The sequence below is a fragment of the Carlito syrichta genome, unplaced genomic scaffold (genome assembly GCF_000164805.1).
Source record: "Carlito syrichta isolate Samal-C Ts95f unplaced genomic scaffold, Tarsius_syrichta-2.0.1 Scaffold143131, whole genome shotgun sequence".
NCBI lineage: Eukaryota > Metazoa > Chordata > Mammalia > Primates > Tarsiidae > Carlito > Carlito syrichta.
Genome location: NW_007087227.1, coordinates 135,478 through 144,325, shown reverse-complemented (window position 1 = coordinate 144,325; position 8,848 = coordinate 135,478). Strand labels below are relative to the sequence as shown.

The 8,848-nt window shown below is 40.7% G+C and overlaps 1 long non-coding RNA gene across 1 annotated transcript in view; it reads right to left on the bottom strand.

Moving 5' to 3' along the window:
* The window catches only part of LOC103251580, a 10,526-nt gene extending 1,985 nt beyond the window's left edge, over positions 1–8,541 (bottom strand). Inside the window, exon 1 of the long non-coding RNA XR_503728.2 lies at positions 8,387–8,541. This is a non-coding gene — a long non-coding RNA (uncharacterized LOC103251580). The remainder of the gene's footprint in view (positions 1–8,386) is intronic.
* Between the last annotated feature and the right edge of the window lie 307 nt (positions 8,542–8,848).

The following is an 8,848-nucleotide window of genomic DNA, read 5'->3' as shown; positions in this document are numbered from 1 at the left end:
TGGCTGGTTGACTGGGTGAATGGGTGGGTGGCTGGGTGGATAGATGATAGATACATAGATAGATAGATAAATGGGTGGATAGATGAGTGGATGGATGGAACAAAGGAAGGATGTATGGGTGGATATATGGGTGGGCAGGTGGTTAAATGGATGGATGGATGAATGGATAGATGGATGGATGGATAGATAGATCAATGGATGGATGTATGGGTGGGTGGCTAGATGGAAGAATGAATGGAAGGGTATGTGGATGAATGGATGAATGGATGCGTGGATGGATGGATAAATGGATGGATGGATAATAGGTGGGTCTGTGTGTGGATGGATGGATGGATGGATGGATCCATGAGTGGATGGATAGATGGATGCATGGATGGATGGATAAATGGATGGATGATAGATGGGTCTGTGAAAGCCTACACAATAAAATACATAAGGAAGGTTTGATTCAATAGAGTTGGAGAAAAGACATTAAATTTTCTTTACATATTTATTATACTTTGTGTATTATTTTTGTAATAAAAACACTTAATAGTATTTTTAAAGTTATACAGTATAAGAAATGATTTAAGAAGACCAGATTATAATTTTTTTAAATTTTCTTTCAGTTCACTGATAAAAAAATTACCATGTATTTATTCAGCAAATATTATCAGGCAGTCACCGTGAGCCAGGCGTATGATTATAAATGTCTAAAATGCATCAATGAAAAAGCAAAGATCTCTAATCTCACCACTCTTGCAATCTAGTGGGGGGAGACAACCAACGAACAATAATCACTTAAGCAGACAAGCTAGAAAGTGGCTTAGAAGATGATGTACTATGAAAGAAAGGCAGAGGTAGGCTCAGGACTGCTGCAGGGTGGGGTGGACAAGAGCCTTCCAGGCAGAAAGCACAGCACATGAAAAGACCCTGGGCATCTGCAAAACAGCAAGGAGGCAGGGCAGCAGAGCCAGAGTGGAAGTGAGTGAGATGAGAGAAGGCAAGGAGGGGAGGACCAAAGGGAAGCTGCTCTCAAGGGCCATCGCAGTCTTCATGGTTTTTCCAGCTTCATGGAGTGAAGCTGGAGCCATGGCCAGGTTTTGAGCAGAGGAGTGCCAAGGTCTGACTTAGGTTTGAGGATCACCTGGCATCTGTGTTGAGACGGGGCATATGGGGGCACTCACAGAAGCAGACATGTCTCTCGGGTCCCTGCAATGGAGCAGGATCGAGGGTACCTGGCAAGCTGATGCTGAGAAGTTGCCAGAGGCGTGAGCATACTGAGTCTGGGTCCAGGGCCTGGCCCTGACCCACGGCTTCGTGATAGCAGGGTATCCTCCAGCGGTGTTCCATGGATATTTACTGGTTAACACTTCATAAAAGTAATGCTTGTTTACTTATTTAATGAGGTCGCATCCCATTAAGAGATGGTTAAAGGACAAAATATCATGAGAGACAGCATCCAGTGAGCACCCTCACTGACTGCATACGTGCCAGGAGCTACACCAGTCCCCATGTAGGTTTCTTCCCAGTTTTGCAACTGTAAACAGTGTTCAAATAAACACCCCTGCAGGGACATCTTTAAACGATCTCCTAACTCCTTTTTTTAGAATAAATTCCTAGAAGTGAATCCAAGCACATGTGTATTTCAAGATTTTTGGTTACTTGGCCAAATTGCCCTCCCACCAGCAGAGCACAAGAGGGCATGTTTCTTCATACTCTCACCAGCAGTGGTATCCTCACTATTCTTTTCATCTCTGCCAGTCTGATTACAAACGGTGTGTGTGTTCATATTTGCTTATTGCACCACTGAAATATACTCAACCAGAAAGCAATTCAGCCCAATGGGGAAAGTGACCCATGACTACAGCAGACTGACAACTACATGTTTTAATTTCCTCATGCTTCCAGATGGAACCTGATGAGATGCATGCAAGCTTTATACAATTCTTATAGTCATAACATCCTTATAGTGACAATTTCACATTCGGTTTCTTCTCAGCATCTTATCACAAGCATTTCTCCATTGTTATTTAGTGTCGTTCCAAATTATAGCCTGTACAGCTCTGTGGGTTTATAATCATTGGCTAACTTGTGTACCTTCTGACCCTCTATTAGACCCAAGGGAAATGGGGGTGAGAGGTCCCGCTTCCCCATGCTGAATCTGCCATCCCCCTGTGGTGGCGTTTAAAGGGAGACATGAGAGAAAGAGGCACACACCTGACCACATGGGCCTTACATAGAAAGTCAAAGAAACAGAAAAGTTGCTGTGACACACCACAAGGGCAGTTATAAATACACACACATACACACACACACACGATAGTATTCAGAGATTCAAGAAGCTATTGCATCCACAAAACAAAAATGGTATAATATAAAAATTATCCAAAAACTTACAAAAACCTATTACAAATGCTAAATATGACCAGTAAATTTTTAGAAAAAATAATAGGAGTTTTGTACATCAAAGTTGAAAAAAACTCAAAAAAATAATGAGATAGGAAATATGATACAAAAAATAAAATTAAAAAGGCTTAACCCTGGAAGTCCAAAGTGAGAATTCAAATGTCTCAATAAGGACATAGGCGATATAAATAAAAAGGATACATTTATCAAATAAAAACAGAGGGAATTTTTAGAATTAAAGAGCAAATGTCCCTTCATGCTGAAAATGTCTACAAAGTGCTGTGTGTGATGAATAATTTTATGTGTCGATTTGGCTGGGCCACAGTGCCCAGAGATTTTGGTCAAACATTATTTAGGATGTTTTGAATGAGATTAACATTTAAACTGGTGGATTTTCAGGGAAATAGAGTGGCCTCCCTAATGCAGGTGGGCCTCATCCAATCAGTTGAAGGCCTGAATAGGAAAAATCAGAACTTCCTCAAGGTACTCTCCATGGGTGTCAGTGAAGAAAGGTGAAGCTGCTAGAAAATGGGAAAGGATTTCAAGGTCACGGTAAACATATAAATGGCAGACCAATGAGATGGGGATGGGTGAACAAGTGGGAAAGACAGTAAGACTGTGAGACTGCCTGCAGACTGGAAGTGAGCCTGGGCCACAGGGAAAATCAATGCAAAAATCCTAAGTCCTCCTTGCTGGAGAATGTTCCCTAGGCTCAAATCCATTCTCAGAGGGACTTGTGACAGTGGAGAGCATCTTTATTGTGTGTGTGTGTGTGTGTGTGTGTATGTGTGTGTGTGTGGTGTGTGTGTGTGTGTGTGTGTGTGTGTGTGAGAAAAAGAGCAAGCACATGCAAAATACCCAGCATATCCTACTCTTGAAGTGAATTAATGGTGAGAAATGGGGACAGATGATCTTAGACAAATAATCCTCAATCTAACTTGTCTCCACAGACCTGTTTTTTACATATATTCTGTGACAGGAGACAATGGCACAAGAAAGGACAATGTGATCACTTAAATTCCTTCTATATCTTACACTCTGGGACTCAGTCCAAGACACTACCAACGAACTTTCCCTGCTAAGTCTGTTCTGTGTGAGAGTTGGCTCCCTCTCCCACAGAAAGCTCTGGATGTAGGTGCCGTCCAAGCAAGCAGAGTGACCCACGACTTGTCCTTAAGGTCAACACTGGTAACACAACCTAAGGCATGTAGGACACAATATTTGCCCAGTTCCACGTTCACGGTCACCACAAATGAGGTCTCTCTGTGCCAAATGGAAGAAAGAGAAGGCAAGGAGCCAAGAATTGTCAAGAAGTGAGAAAACACCATCTAGGAAAGTGTCCCATGGAAAGGAGGCTGGAGGAAATAGTGAGGAAAAGAGCAGACACTCATGAATTAGAAGACACCAAAAACAGAGAAGGCCACCAAAGTCAGCAGGTATTCCTTAGTAAAACTAGTAAAACTGTGAAATGGTTGCCAAGGTTGAAAAAGAAAAAAAAAAAATGCAGAGAGAGCACAAATAAGCAATAATAGAAAAAATATGGAGAAAGATCTCTGTGAATTCAAAACAACAATTGTAGGTAAGATCACGTAACACTTATGCCAACACAATTGAAAATATGGACAAAAAGAAAAAAAAGCAAGCCTATGGATTAATACATCTGCAACCAACTGACACAGGAAGAAATAGAAAATCTAATTAATTATACAGCTATTTGAGAACTTATATTCATAATTTAAAATTTTTACACAACAAAAATGCAGGTGGAGATGGCTTCATTAATAAATTATATCAAATATTTAAAAATAAAATCAGAATTTTACACAAATTCTTTCATAGACCATCAAAAGAAGTAATACTTCCTATGAGGCCAGCATTCTGATATGCAAAAGAGAATGATGAACTAATCTCACTCATGAATATGGATGCAAAACTCTAAAGCCAAATATTACCAAACTACATCTAGCAATATATAAATGGAAAGATATGTCATAACCAGATTTATTTATTCTGGAAATGCAAAGTTGATTTTTTGTTTGCAAATCAATCTTAATTCATGAAATGAACACAAAAAAGGAGAAAAAAATCATCTCAATATCTAAGAAAAAAGTCATTTGATAATATGCAACATATATTCCAGGTATAGAGGACAGTTTCCTTAATCTGATAAAAGATGTCCACAAAACACATACGATATCATCTTAGTGATGAAAGGTTGAAAATCTTCCCTCGCCCTTGGAAGTGGCACATGGATGCTAGATATTATCACCTTTCAACACCCACTTAAGGCCCTAGCCACTGCAATAAAGCAAGACAAATAAATATAGGGGGAAAGGATCAGAAAGAAGAAAATAAAATTGCCATAAGTCACAGATGCCATGATGTGTGGAAAAAAATCCAAAATAATCACAGGTAAATTATTCAAATAAATATGTGAGTTTAACAAAGCTGTGAGATGCTTTATAAATGTTTCTAGATCTCATGAACAAAAACAAAATAAACTTTAAAAAGGTAATATTGACAACAGTACCAAAAAAACAGATAAATCTAATGAAAGACGTGTAAGGTCTCTATACAGAAAATTATAAAATCATAGTTAAGAGAAATTAAAGAAAACCTTTACAAATAAGGTCATGCCAGGTCCTTGACTAGAAGCTCAATATTGTAAAGATATAACTCCAGGTCCTTGACTAGAAGCTCAATATTGTAAAGATATAATTCCCTCCAGATTTACCTATTCTAGAATATACAAGTAAATCTCTGTGTAGAAGCACAAGAGAATAGACTCTACACAGAGATTTACTTGTGTATTCTAGAATTTAAATAATATTGCAGAGCTCAGAGGACTCAAGATACCCTTAAAGAACAAGGTTGGACAACTTGCTCTACTGAATATCAACACTTCATAGAAAGATGAAATAATTAAGACAACTGCAAGATTAGACAGATACACTCATCAAACAGCAAAGGAAGACCCAAATACACGTGGATATTTGACTTATGGCAAAGGTGGCACTGCAGAAGACTGCAAAAAGGACTGTTTTAAAATAAATATTGTACTGGAATACGTGTTGTACAAAAAGCAAATTGTGCCTCCCAATCTCCCCCCACCCCCGCACTTCATACAATACACAAAGAGTAACCCTAGGTAGACTGTGGATCGAAATCAGGAAGACAAAAGAGTCCATGTTCTAGCAGACAGCATTAAATAGTATCTTCAAGAGTTGGGATGAGCAAAAATTTCTTCAAAAGGGCACACAAGGATTAATGATAAATAAGATGACACAAAAATTAAGAACTTCTGTTCACCCAATGACATGATTTAGAGTCCACAGATATGGAGAAGACAACTGATAAAGGCTCCTATCCAGTCTCCGCCTTCAGCCCCAACCCCCACCCCCATCTCCATCTCTACCTTTATTCCCACCCTCATCTCCATCCCACCCCTATATCTACCCACCCCCACCCCATCTCCACCTCTATCTCCATCCCCACCCCCACCTCCCCCCTAAACCCACCCTCATCTCCACCTTCACCTTCACCTCCACCTCTGTCTCTATCTCTATTTCTTTCTCTATCGCTGGTCTAGATAAACATAGAAGACTAAGTAGAAAAATAAAGGAATCTTAAGATAACTGAAAAAATTCAGCATTCCTTTATGATGAAAAAAAAACAAAACTGGAAATAGAAGGCAATTTCCTCATCCTGATAAGACAAACCTATAGCTAATGTCACACTTAATGTGAATGACTGAATGTCTACCCCCCCCCAAGAACAGGAAGGAGACAAGGGTGCGCGATCTTATCACTTCCATTCAACATCCTATCAGATGCTGTCAGACAATTAGGCAGGAAGAAGAAACGAAAGGCACCCCTAGTGGAAAGGATGAAGTAAAACTATCTCCATTCACAGATGACATGCGCTGGTAGATAGAAAATACAAAGAAATTCACTAAAAATATAAAAGAAGCTATTTGAACCAATAAACAAACTCAGCAAAACTGTAGGGATCAATATAAAAGAATAGATTTTTAATTTCTATATACTAGCAATGAATATTCCGGAAATGAAATTACAAAACAATTTCACTTGCAATAGTGTCAGAGGAGTAAAATAATTAGAAATAAATTTTACAAAAGAAGTATAAGACTTGTACACTGAAAACTACAAAGCACTGTTCAAAGAAATCATTGAAGATCTAAATCAATGAAAAGACAGCCTATGTTTATGACCCAGAAGATTTAGCCTTAAGGTAGCAATACTTGCAACTGGCCTACAAATTCAGTGCAATGCCCTCAAAATCCCAGCTGACTTCTTTGCAGAAATGGACAAGCTGATCCTCAACTTCATATAGAAATGCAGAGGACACAGATCAACTGAAACAATCTTGAAAAAGAAGAACAAAGCTGGAGAGCCCACAATTCTGGACTTCAAAACTTCCCACAAAACGACAGTGTGGTACTGGCATAAGCTTAGACAGAGACACCAATAGCACAGAATTGAGAAACCAGAGGTTTATTTCTGGATCAACTGATTTTGACAAGGGCCTAATACAATTCCACAGAGAAAGAATTGTCTTTCCAACAAACGGTGCTGAGTCAACTGGATATCCACATGCAGAAGAATGAAGTTGGGCCTCTACCTCACAACATACACCAAAACTAACGCAAAATGGATGAAAGACTTAAATGAAAGCACTAAGACTACAGAAAAATCCTAGAAGAAGGCATAGCTGTAATCTTCAACTCTGGATTAGGCAATGGTCTGTTAGATACGACACCAAAAACACAAGCCATAAGAGAAAAAGTGGATACACTGGGCTTCACCAAAATTAAAAGATTTGCTGCTGCGACAGACACTACCAAGAAAATGAGAAACAACCCATTTTGGAAGAATTACTTGCCAAACCTGTACCTCATAAGGTCTTAATAAAAAAAAGACAACCCAATTTACAAGAGGGGACCCCCCAAAAGCATTTTATTTATAAGCAATTGTATACTTATTCTTACATGTTTAAACTTCAGTCACCTTGAAAGGACTCTGTTTGATGCAGTACACCTATTGAAACTTTTTCCACTGTTTAACACTTTTTGAACTTATCAATTTTGATACCTTTTAGTGCTTCTGCCATTTTTTTGTTTACCTCTTTCACATTGGCATAAACATTTCCCTTTGAGGACTTTTTTCATCAGGGAAACACCCAAAAAAGTGAATAGGGAGGGTGGGGCATGGGGGTAATGCCACTTTGGCTCAAAAACTACCGAACACTCAGTGTGGTGTGGGTGGGTGCACTCGAAAATCACCCATCATGAAATGGGCAAACATGTTGAAAGAATCTCCAACAAAAAATTCACTGAAGCCAAATACAGCCTCTCACCACAAGCTAGCTAGTACACTGAAATCTGTACTACAAGGGTCCACCCGCCAAAAGATAATTCCGGGTTTGGGGGGGCCCTCCCTTGTAGAAGTGGGCAAAGGACCAAGAACATCTGCAACAGGCACAGGAAAAGATGCCCAACCTCACTGGCCATGGGGAGATGCATATCAAAGCCCCAAGGAGACACCTGCAGGCCTGCTAGACACTGGGCTGCATGTGGGAAAACCCAGCCCTCCTTCCTGCTGGGGGGAACGTGACACCCTCCACCTGGACGGCATTCTGCAATCCTTCAAGGTGAGCCTGTTCTTCAGAAGGTCAAGCACAGTAGCTACCCACAATCCAGCAATTCCACCCTTAGGTACACACCCTAGAGAAAAGCATTGACACACCAAAACTCATCAGGAACGTCCTGACAGTGTTATTCCTTATAGCTAAAAAGTGGACGCCACTCCAGCATCCACCAACAGGTGAATGAATGAACAGAACTTGGCGTATCCACAAGGGGACTATTACTCAAGCCATGCAAAGGAAGGCGTTCGGACACAGGCTTGGCAGACGCACCTGGGAACATCACACTCACGGAAAGATCCCACGCAAAGACCCCTGGCATGACTCCACATACCTGAGCTGTCCCCAACAGGCAGGAGGTGGTGGCCTAAGTACGGACCTGTAGAGGGAACAGGACGACTCCAATGAGCACAGGGGTTCTTTTGGGAGAACACAACTTAGATAACACGCTAAAAAAATGGATTTCTACGCTTTAAATAAGGTGATTATAGGGCGTGTGAATTACATCTCAATTAAGCTGTTATTATGGAAAACTTAGAAGGCCAGCTGCGGCTTCCAAACTACAGATAAACCGAAGGAAACGCAGGTGGTATTTTTTTTAGTCTATATCGCGTGGATAAGGACGCCACGGTCCTTGGCCGCGATACCCTCCCGAGCATTTATCTTTTCGCAAATTTAAGAAACCTGCACAAAGCCCTCCTCCGCTTCGCCCCACTCGCGCCCGGCTCTGCATGTCCCCGGCTCCCCCTCCCGCTGGCCTCCCCTCCTGAGGTCTCAGGACGCGCCCCGCGCGAGG